Below are 9667 nucleotides of genomic sequence, written 5' to 3'. Positions count from 1 at the left end.
TTTTTATTGAACATGCAAGCATCTGCTGATGAAAATGTGTTGATTTATTGGTCTGTTATGAAGCTATCCGGTTGTTCAGTGATGACGCGACGAATCCTACTTCCGGGTCTAAAGTAGTCTGCGTTTAATATGGCTTTTGTGTTGTTAACATATTTAATGTTATGTATTTTCTTCTATTTGATCTCAAAAAGCTCCTAAAACAGTCAGTGATCACTGTTGACCTCCCTCGGCTTTTATTACCACTAATCATTTATTTAAGCTCAGTTTTTAAAACCCTAGGATGTAGCTACAGCCCGTCCCATGCAGCAGTATATGAATGACTAACCTCGTATTGTGGATGGATTATCTCAGTTGTTCTCCTGGCTGAAGTTTGGTCCTTTTACAGCATCCTGCCATGCGATTACATTTGTTCCTGACCACCGAGAACACTCACGTTAACTTTCATCGAGTGGAAAAAAAGTTAGCTTGTTTATATTATGCTAACATAGCTGTGTCGCTAGCGGTCACGTAGCACATCATTATATACCAGCTAGCCAAACTTCAGTAACCCTACAAACATCACTGCTGTTTAGTTTTCTGTTTTCATTTATGCTGGAAGTGATAGCAGAGCTGTACGTTTTAATTTGTTTCCAAAACCCCGCAGTCAGGACATGCTATATATTGTATTTAGATAGAAGCTAGCGAGCTAACTCCCTGCTAACTTCTAACTCCGTTAAATGTCATAAATTCCGTTTTCATGGATGCCTGGATGTTAAACTCAATTGTTACACCTGGTAGAGCAGAACGCTGATCATTTTATTAAAGATGAAAGACCTTAGACAGTTTTTCAACTCTCAGTAATGTCATAGTGATCGTTTGATATATGGACCTGCAGCGGAGTTTAGACCCAGACACGGCTAGTGACGTCAGACTGAACAATCGGATTGCTATTTCTAATGTGTTTTATCACTTTCTGATGTTTTATTAATTAAACAATACATATATTAATTGTGTTATCTATAGATATAGTATTTATATATATTTATTTTACCCTACTCAAATTCAATTTATGATACATTTTATTTTGAAAGATTTAAAATGGTTTTTTAAAGAACCACTCAAAAAAGGTTCTTTAAAATGGTTTTTTTTAAGAACCATTTGAAGGATCTTTTTAAAAATGGTTCTTTGAAAAACCATTAAAGGTGCCCCAAAGAACCATTTCTTGATGGTTCTTTGGGGCACCTTTAAAGGTTCTTCAATGAACCACTGAAAGAAATGGTTCTTCAAAGAACCATTGTTTGAAAGGTTCTTTGTGGCACCAAAAAATGTTCCTCTATGGCAGTGGTTCTTAACCTGGGTTCGATCGAACCCTAGGGGTTCGGTGAGACGGTCTCAGGGGTTCGGCAGAGCCTCCGACATGACATGCACGGCTCATTTTGTGCACCAGTAAAAAACAATAATAATAATAATAATAATAATAATAATAAATAATAATAAAATTTTATTTATATAGCACCTTTCAAGATAAAATCACAAAGTGCTTTACAGAGGCAGAAAACAGACATTAAAATCTAAAACAAAATAACATATCTATGTCTTGAATTTGAAAAAAATCATATTTTATTTTTCACTAAACAGGGGTTCAGTGAATGCAGATATGAAACTGGTGGGGTTCGGTACCTCCAGCAAGGTTAAGAACCACTGCTCTATGGCATCAGTCTAAAGAACCACTTTTGGTTCCAGATGGCACCTTTATTTTTCTGAGTGTAGCAAGCACTCTCTGCTTATGACCCAAAAATAAAAAAATAAAACAAAACAAAAGACACCCCAAGTGTGTAGTTAGTGTGTAGCGTAGTGGATAGTTTTGTGTTGTGTGTCAGAACAATGAGACAACTGCTGAATGACACAGGTGCTGCTAAAAAGCCACCAAAGGTAGATTACAGTGTAAACGGTGTCTCCAGGTAGAAAACAGGAGGAGTGATACACCTGTTCTGTCAGACCTGCAGGTATCAGGCTGTGATGTTCTCCTTTATAGTGGACAGAAATTATTTTTGGGAGTGGCACAAATAATTCGTGTGGCATCTTATTTAATGCAGAATACCTGATTGTTATGTAAATAGTTTGAAATGGCTGCAAATAACTTTGTTTGCAAAACTTGTGCTTAGGATTTTAAAATTTACAATTTATATTTGCATTTAAAGTTATGTAATATGGTAAATGGTAAATGGCCTGTATTTGTATAGCGCTTTTCTAGTCCCTAAGGACCCCAAAGCGCTTTACATATCCAGTCATCCACCCATTCACACACTGGTGATGGCAAGCTACATTGTAGCCACAGCCACCCTGGGGCGCACTGACAGAGGCGAGGCTGCCGGACACTGGCGCCACCGGGCCCTCTGACCACCACCAGTAGGCAACGGGTGAAGTGTCTTGCCCAAGGACACAACGGCCAAGACTGTCCAAGCCGGGGCTCGAACCAGCAACCTTCCGATTACAAGGCGAACTCCCAACTCTTGAGCCACGATCGCCCCATGATTCATTAAACATGTTTGTGGTTGTTACAGTAGAAAATATAACTTTTTCTACTCTGATTTTATGTTTTTTGTCTGATTTTAGATCATGTGTGTTAATACAGTATGTCAAAATGAAAACACAACTGTAAATTCAGATGTGAGGTTCGTGTTGAAAAGAATGATACCAAACAAAGCAAAGTAACTAGTTTTTAAAGGTGAAATGTAGAGATAAAAATAAAAGTAGTCAAAAACGGCCAATTATACTCTGGACCCCAGAGGGTTAAACATTTTTTAAAGTAACGCGATAGTTACTTTCCCTAGTAATTAATTACTTTTAGAATCTTGTAACTCAGTTACTAACTCAGTTACTTTTGAAAGAAGTAACTAGTAGCTATAATTAATTACTTTTTCAAAGTAGCTTGCCCAACACTGGTTAAATTAAATATTCAGTTAAATTAAACCTGACAGTCGGTTTTCATACCATTGAAGTCCCATTGACCTTCAGTCATGATTTCAACATCGTTTCAGTATAGACTAGTCTGATTTCACAGTGATGTAACTTTAAACTTCATATTTTGGATATTTACTCTAATTGACACTTTTCTGAGCAGTGATGATGGGAAATCAGTTGGATATTAAATAAAACAAGTTGAGTGTTAAGAGGAACAATTTAGTGGTAAATGAAAGTCAACCACTGACCTGAGTTTGACCTCAGTTTCAGGGCTGAGAAATCACAGTACCAAAAAAAGATTTATTGTTACTCGTTATTCTGAAAGTCAATCACTTCCTTAAACTTTGTTCCAGTTTTGTTAAAAACTTTCCACTCAGTTTGAGGCAACTGGAAATCCCTAACATATGTAAAAGCAGTACTATTCGGCATTACAGTATTATAATGTTCCATCTAGCTTTCACTCAACAGTGATCAAGTGGTTTACTTTGGGCTGCCTTTGTTTGTCCCACATTCTAGTGGCAAACATTTCAAAGACCCATGAAAGTCTCGCCAAAGACACACAAAGAAAACCTCTGCTGTCTTCCCAGTCTAAATCCCAAACTTTACTTTAAATCCATCATCTTTTTCTTTCAGTCAAAGTAGCAATACCACAGTATAAGAACCAAGTGTTGAAATTACCTTCATAAATTTAATTTAGCAATGTAGTATTCATCGCCCTAGCTCACATAAATGTTGCTGGCCCATTTTGTTGTTTTTATATCCCTCAGCTGTTGAGATCGTGTGAGATTTACAGACTTTAATTGAACTAAAGCCAATTTTATTTCAGGGGTCTCATTTATGTCATGAGCTGGAATCGGCTTGACTGTTTTTGAATTCAAAAGCACAACCCAACAACAGACTCTTCCTTGTTTCCCAACAAGTTTATTTACAAGATCACTCATCAGTCACCGGCATTTTAGGGACACAGTTCAGATGGATGAGGACAGAGTGGTAAGTTAGAGCCAGAGCAGATGTAAAGCACTCCTTCCTCAGGGAATGCAGACCAGCTCAGAGTTTCCAGGGAAGGCTGTCACTGAAGGTGAATGGTTTCGCTGACAAAGAAGGTAACATATTAACAAAACAACGATGCACCAGTGCGGAGTCTTAGAACCTGATATTGGACATTGTTTAACGAACAGTTATGTCTATAACTTCTGTTCCATGAAGGAGAGGGACGATGTATAACACGTACAAGTATGGAATGTCACGCCCTCGTGTGTCAATGTAGGTTCACAGCACACACACTGGACAAAGAGAATGCATCCTCCTCTGCTCCTCAGATGCAAAAGGAGGGGAGCAAAAGCTCAGCAACTCAAACTCCATTGAGCTATAAAATGTAGGCATCTTGGGAAAATAGGTAGCATTTGAACGCAATACAACCTTGTGGCCATCAGGAGACAACTGTGTGCAGGAGGGACACAAAGACAGCACATGAAGGTCACCCACTTGCTTTGCCGAAGCCAAAGTAAGATGTAATACATCATATGCCATCATGCCCAACAAACGTAATATTGTCTGGAAACACACTCTGCGTCCCAGCTGAAACTGAGCAAGGCAGCGATGAAACGCGGCCATTCTGTGCTCCGACAAACGTGCAAGGCTGGAAAGCAGCATATTTCTAAACCGAGGAAAGAAATCTGCTGACTCGGGATTAGCGAGCTCTTTTGAAAGTTCACAGAGAACCCCAGTGTCTGAATGTGTGACAGAACCAGCGACAGCTGTGTCTCCGCCTGCTCTCTTGAGCAAGCTACAAGAGCCCAGTTGTTTAGGTAGGCTAAAGTGCGGATGCCTCTCTCTGAGGGGCGCTAGCGCTGCCTCGGAACATTTCGCAAAGGTGCGAGGAGTGAGCAACGACTCAAACGGCAGCACCAGGTATTCGTAGGCTATGCCCTCAAATGCAAACCTCAGAAACTGCTTGTGATTTTGGTGTATAGCCACATGAAAATAAGCATCTGTTAGATCGATTGTTACAAACCAATCTCGCGGGTGACTGCATTCAAGAGCTGTCTGAGTATTAGCATCTTGAACTTGTATGTTCATAGATACCTGTTCAAGACTCGCAGCTCGCAGGATGGGACAAAGTCCTCCAACTTTTTTTGGAACAACAAAATAACAGCTGTACTAACCGTTTTATGTCTCTGACGCAAGGACCACTCGTATTGCTCTTTTCTGCAATAGCGCCTTTATTTCTTCCCTCAGTATCATTGCTGCTTCAATGCCAGTGGTAGTGTTTACAACTCTGCAGAAAGGAGGCGGCTTGACCCGGAACTGCAACTGGTAACCCATAGCAACAGTTTGCAGCACCCACGGAGAGGGCGCAAGTGTGTCACTGAGGGAAGTGAGCAGCCAGCCAGCTGGCCTGCAGCACCTCGGTGGGGCATGTCGTCCCCGAGTGTGTCTGCAGGGGAATGCATCACCTGCCTGACCTGGCTCATTCTGCCTGCATGCTGAGTATTTGTGATTATTTGACAGTAAACACTCTTTATTGATTGTAACATGGGAATGTGCACATTCATATATTTTAATGGAGGCAACTTTCCAGAGTTACAGCCTGAGGCATTTTGTGGGCATGGGGTTTGTGCTTGGGAGACAGTGTTAGGAAAGTGCAGCGCCTTCTGGGGCTGACAACCTGAACAGAACTTGGACGGCGACAGAGGGGTAAAAGCAGCGTCTCCCTGCCGCTGGACTCTTTCTTCACTTAGAACCAGAACTGGGAGGGCTGAGGCTTTTTCCTCCTTGGCGTCGGGTCCCGCCGGTGCCCTTTGCTCCAGGCTGACTGGCGTGTAGATCAGACTGGAGGATGTGCTCCAGTCTCTTGCCAGTTGGCAGAGGAGTGGCGGGCCTGTGAGAGCTAGCTGTGGGCTTGGGCTTCGCCTGACGTCTGGGGATGATGTTGCACAGAGCTTCTGTCTGCTTCTTCCTCAGATCAAACCTAGCCTGAATGGCTTCAAGTGAATGTCTGAATAACCCAGCTGTAGACACTGGTTCGTCCATATATACAGCCCTGTCCCTCTCCGGGACATCAGAGAGGGTCAGCCATAGGTGCCCCTATGCCACTACTGTCAAAGCCATCCTTCTGCCCAGGGAGAGCGCTGCACAGCGGGACTGACCACATTAAGAACAGGTGCCAGCGGGCTGTCATCAGGAACCAGCGACCCGAGCTCCACCAGGCACATCGCCTGGTACGTCTGGAGCATGGTGACAAATCATAGATGTCCAGGCTGATGTCCAGCACGTCATCGTCTTCCTGGAAAGCGTGCTGGGAAGCATGCTCCTGCATGGTTCTGGCTTGTCTTTGACTAACCCCTCAACGCATTCCATGTGGTAAGCCCAGCAAACTGCGGGGACATCGACCAGGCTTCAGGCTCCGTCTACGCTCTCCTAGCGCGGACGATCCCCAGACAGAGCAGGCATCATGCTGGCTGTTGTGCAAAGAGAAACCGCATCCCTGAGGAAAGGGGTGAACAGAAGATTTCTGCTTTGCTCGCTTCGGTTTGGAGTCCATTCCAAAATGCAAAGCAAACCGCTGCCCAGGAAAACTCAAAATTACCGCTCGAACGCACCAACTGCGCGGTGGACGCTAAAACCAACAGGGTTAAGCTAAGTTCAAGTCAGTGGTCAATGGTCAATGGTAACTTTATTGTCCTTAACGGGAAATTGATTTGCAGTATGTCCATACAGAAATATAAAAAACAAACAAATAAACACATCACATACACACAAAAAAATAATATTTATTTGTGTGTATGTGTGTATTTTTTTTATCATCAAAAAAGTGCAATGTGCAATGGCAACAACACTTATGGTTTAGTGTTATTAACCATGATAATAGCAGTAGGTACAAAAGACAATCTATGTCTCTTTGTCTTCACTGCAGGCAAGTTTAAAATCAAGTTTAAACTGGTTAAGAACTTTATCAACTAAAAGATGAGGCTGGATAGTATTAAAAGCTGAAGAAAAATCAATAAATAAGAGCCAAGCATGAGTTTTGGCACCAACAAGATGGCGATAAAGGAAATTCAACAGAGTAACCACTGCATCATCAACACCTCTACGAGACCTGTATGCAAATTGTAGTGGGTCGATAAGCTTTTCTACTTGCTGCAGGATCTCCTTCCTGACAAGTTTTTTAAAGGACTTCATCACTAAAGATGTTAAAGCGACAGGCCTAAAATCATTTAATGATGTAGGTTTTGTGGTCTTAGCAACTGGAGAAATAATTGCTTTTTTCCATACCTCTGGAACCTTCTGTTGCTGAAGTGATAAAATGTATAGCATGTTCTAAGCATCTGGGCACATATATTATCAGGACCTGGACTTTTATTAGTCTTACTCATTTTAAAAAGATTTTCCACCCTTCTTTCATCAAAGAACAAAGCTGGGGGGGGCTCTGGTGCTCTCTATTAAGAAATCAAGTGTATTTCTAAAATTATAATTATCATTAAATCTCAAATAAAATCTATTCAGCTCATTGGCTAACTGAGAGTCTGAACTAAAACTGGGGAGACTTATCTTATTACAGTCACTGTAACAGTGACCAGTCATGTGTTTCATGCCTGCCCAGGCAACCCTTATGTTATTGCTACCCATCTCTGCCTCTACCTTATCCTTGTATTTTATTTTGTCTTTTTTAATTTCTGATCTGATCTCCTTCCTAATTTCTCTAACTTTCAAGATATTCCCTTCAATAAAAGCTTTTTTCCTTTCATGAATCAGCCTCATAAGAGCTTTTGAAGACCATGGTTTGTTATTAGGGAAAAAATGCACAACCTTTGAAGGGATAATCATGTCTCTGCAAAAGGAGATATAGCTGCAGACAACATCAGTGAGTTCATTAATGTCTCTACATGATTCTGTAAACACCGACCAGTCTGTACAGTCAAAGCAGCCCTGCAGGGCTAAAGAGGCATCACCACTCCAAACCTTTATGTGGTGTTTCCTCACCTTCTCAGCACAGTCTTATAAAGTGGCAGGAGATGCACCGTGTTGTGATCCGAGGATCCAAGGGCGGGGCCAGCCACAAATGTGTACGCACCTTTTATGGAACCGTAACATAGATCCAGAGTCTTATTGAAGCGTGTGGGACAGTTCACATACTGATAAAAACTGCTCAGTGTTTTCTTCACGTCGCAGCAATTAAAGTCCCCAAAAACAATATTAGGGGCCTCAGGAGAGAGAGATTGTAGTGAGTGGATGACGTTGGAGATGGTGTCAGTCGTATTCTTAGGATTCGCTTTAGGGTGGATGTAAACGACAGTGACGTTGATCTGTGGGAATTCCCTCGGCAGATAAAACGGCCTCAAAGACACAGAGAGGAGCTCAATGTCAGACAGACACACTTGTTTACGAACTGTAACGTTTTTACACCATTTCTTATTTATATACAAACATACCCCTCTTCCATTTTTCCACTTATTTACTAATCTTATCTGAACTATGACAAATATACAGGCAAAGCGTTTGCTTTTGCCTGTATAGCTGCCATAGCTTCATCATTCTCATCATTCTCTTAGGGCATCTCCTAATCAGAAGATTGGTGGTTTGATCCCTGGCTACTCCAGTCTGTATGCCAAGTATCCTAAGATATCCACGATACTAATCCCAAGCTGCTCTCCGATGTGTGTGAATGTTAGATAGGGCAAAAAGTGAGGAAAGTTGTGTAAAGCACTTTAAGTGCTCAGAGTAGAAAAGCAGAACCAGTCCATTTATAGCTTTGTAGCTACCCTGACATTTAATACTGGATACCATACTCTCTTTTAATGGAATTCATCCTTTTAACCACTGATCAGACTTCAAGAATTTCTGTCTCCCTTTGCATTTGTAATAATTCTTGTGACCTTTTATTTTGAGTAAGATTTATTAAAAAAAAAAAAATTTTATTTCAGCTTTTAATTGCTTTTAATTACTTTGTACCCAGGTGGACAAAGGAATGTGATAATCTTCTTTTTGCTCTCACTTCAATTCAATTCAATTGACTTCCTTCTTTATAGTCAGCTTGCTGCTTGTAGAACACCATTATAAACATTCATATCAACTATGTTGCATTTCCTGGCCACTAAAAAGCCCGAGTGTCCCCCATCTGCAGAAATGAAACACCACTTCTGCGCACCCCCTGTATCATACTCCTCTACACTCAGTTCGATCTCAGTTATTACAGGATGGTGGTTACTGATCTGAGATCCCTGTGTTGGTTTTGTTCTGCCATTATTATAATAACGTTGGTCCAGGATTGATGGGATGTCATGGCTTTGCAATGTGAGGACATTTTTAAAAAAGATAAAACAGCATTTGTTTCTGTAAAACTGTTAAGCCTTTTGGGTATTTCTTTATTAATTTATGCAGCATCTTAAATATGCTATCAAGCTGTTAGCCAAATTTCCATTATTCATGTTGGTTTACTAGTGAGTTCTTTTTTTTTTTTTTGCTAATGGCAACTGAATGCTCAGACAATTTCACAGGTCAGTTGTTCCCCTCCTCAGTTGTGTCCCTCAAGATAAGTACACCCTCAGTAGAGAGTGTATTTTACTCACAATACACCCTCTGCTGAGAGACGCCTACCTCAGGCTGTTCAGATCTGGGTGTTTACCGTAACATCTCAGGGCCCAGATGGGGTTTTTTTTCTCCTCATCTAGCCATAGACTGCAGTGCTCAGCAGTCCCTCAAATTTCCCTGAGGGTGTTTAGGA

This window comes from Aulonocara sp. 'chitande type north' Nkhata Bay, linkage group LG18 (assembly GCF_057382095.1).
Source record: "Aulonocara sp. 'chitande type north' Nkhata Bay isolate Kocher_YH1m ecotype deep benthic linkage group LG18, A_spYH_male_GT1.1, whole genome shotgun sequence".
In the NCBI taxonomy this organism is placed as follows: Eukaryota; Metazoa; Chordata; class Actinopteri; order Cichliformes; family Cichlidae; genus Aulonocara; species Aulonocara sp. 'chitande type north' Nkhata Bay.
This window is presented reverse-complemented; position numbering follows the sequence as displayed.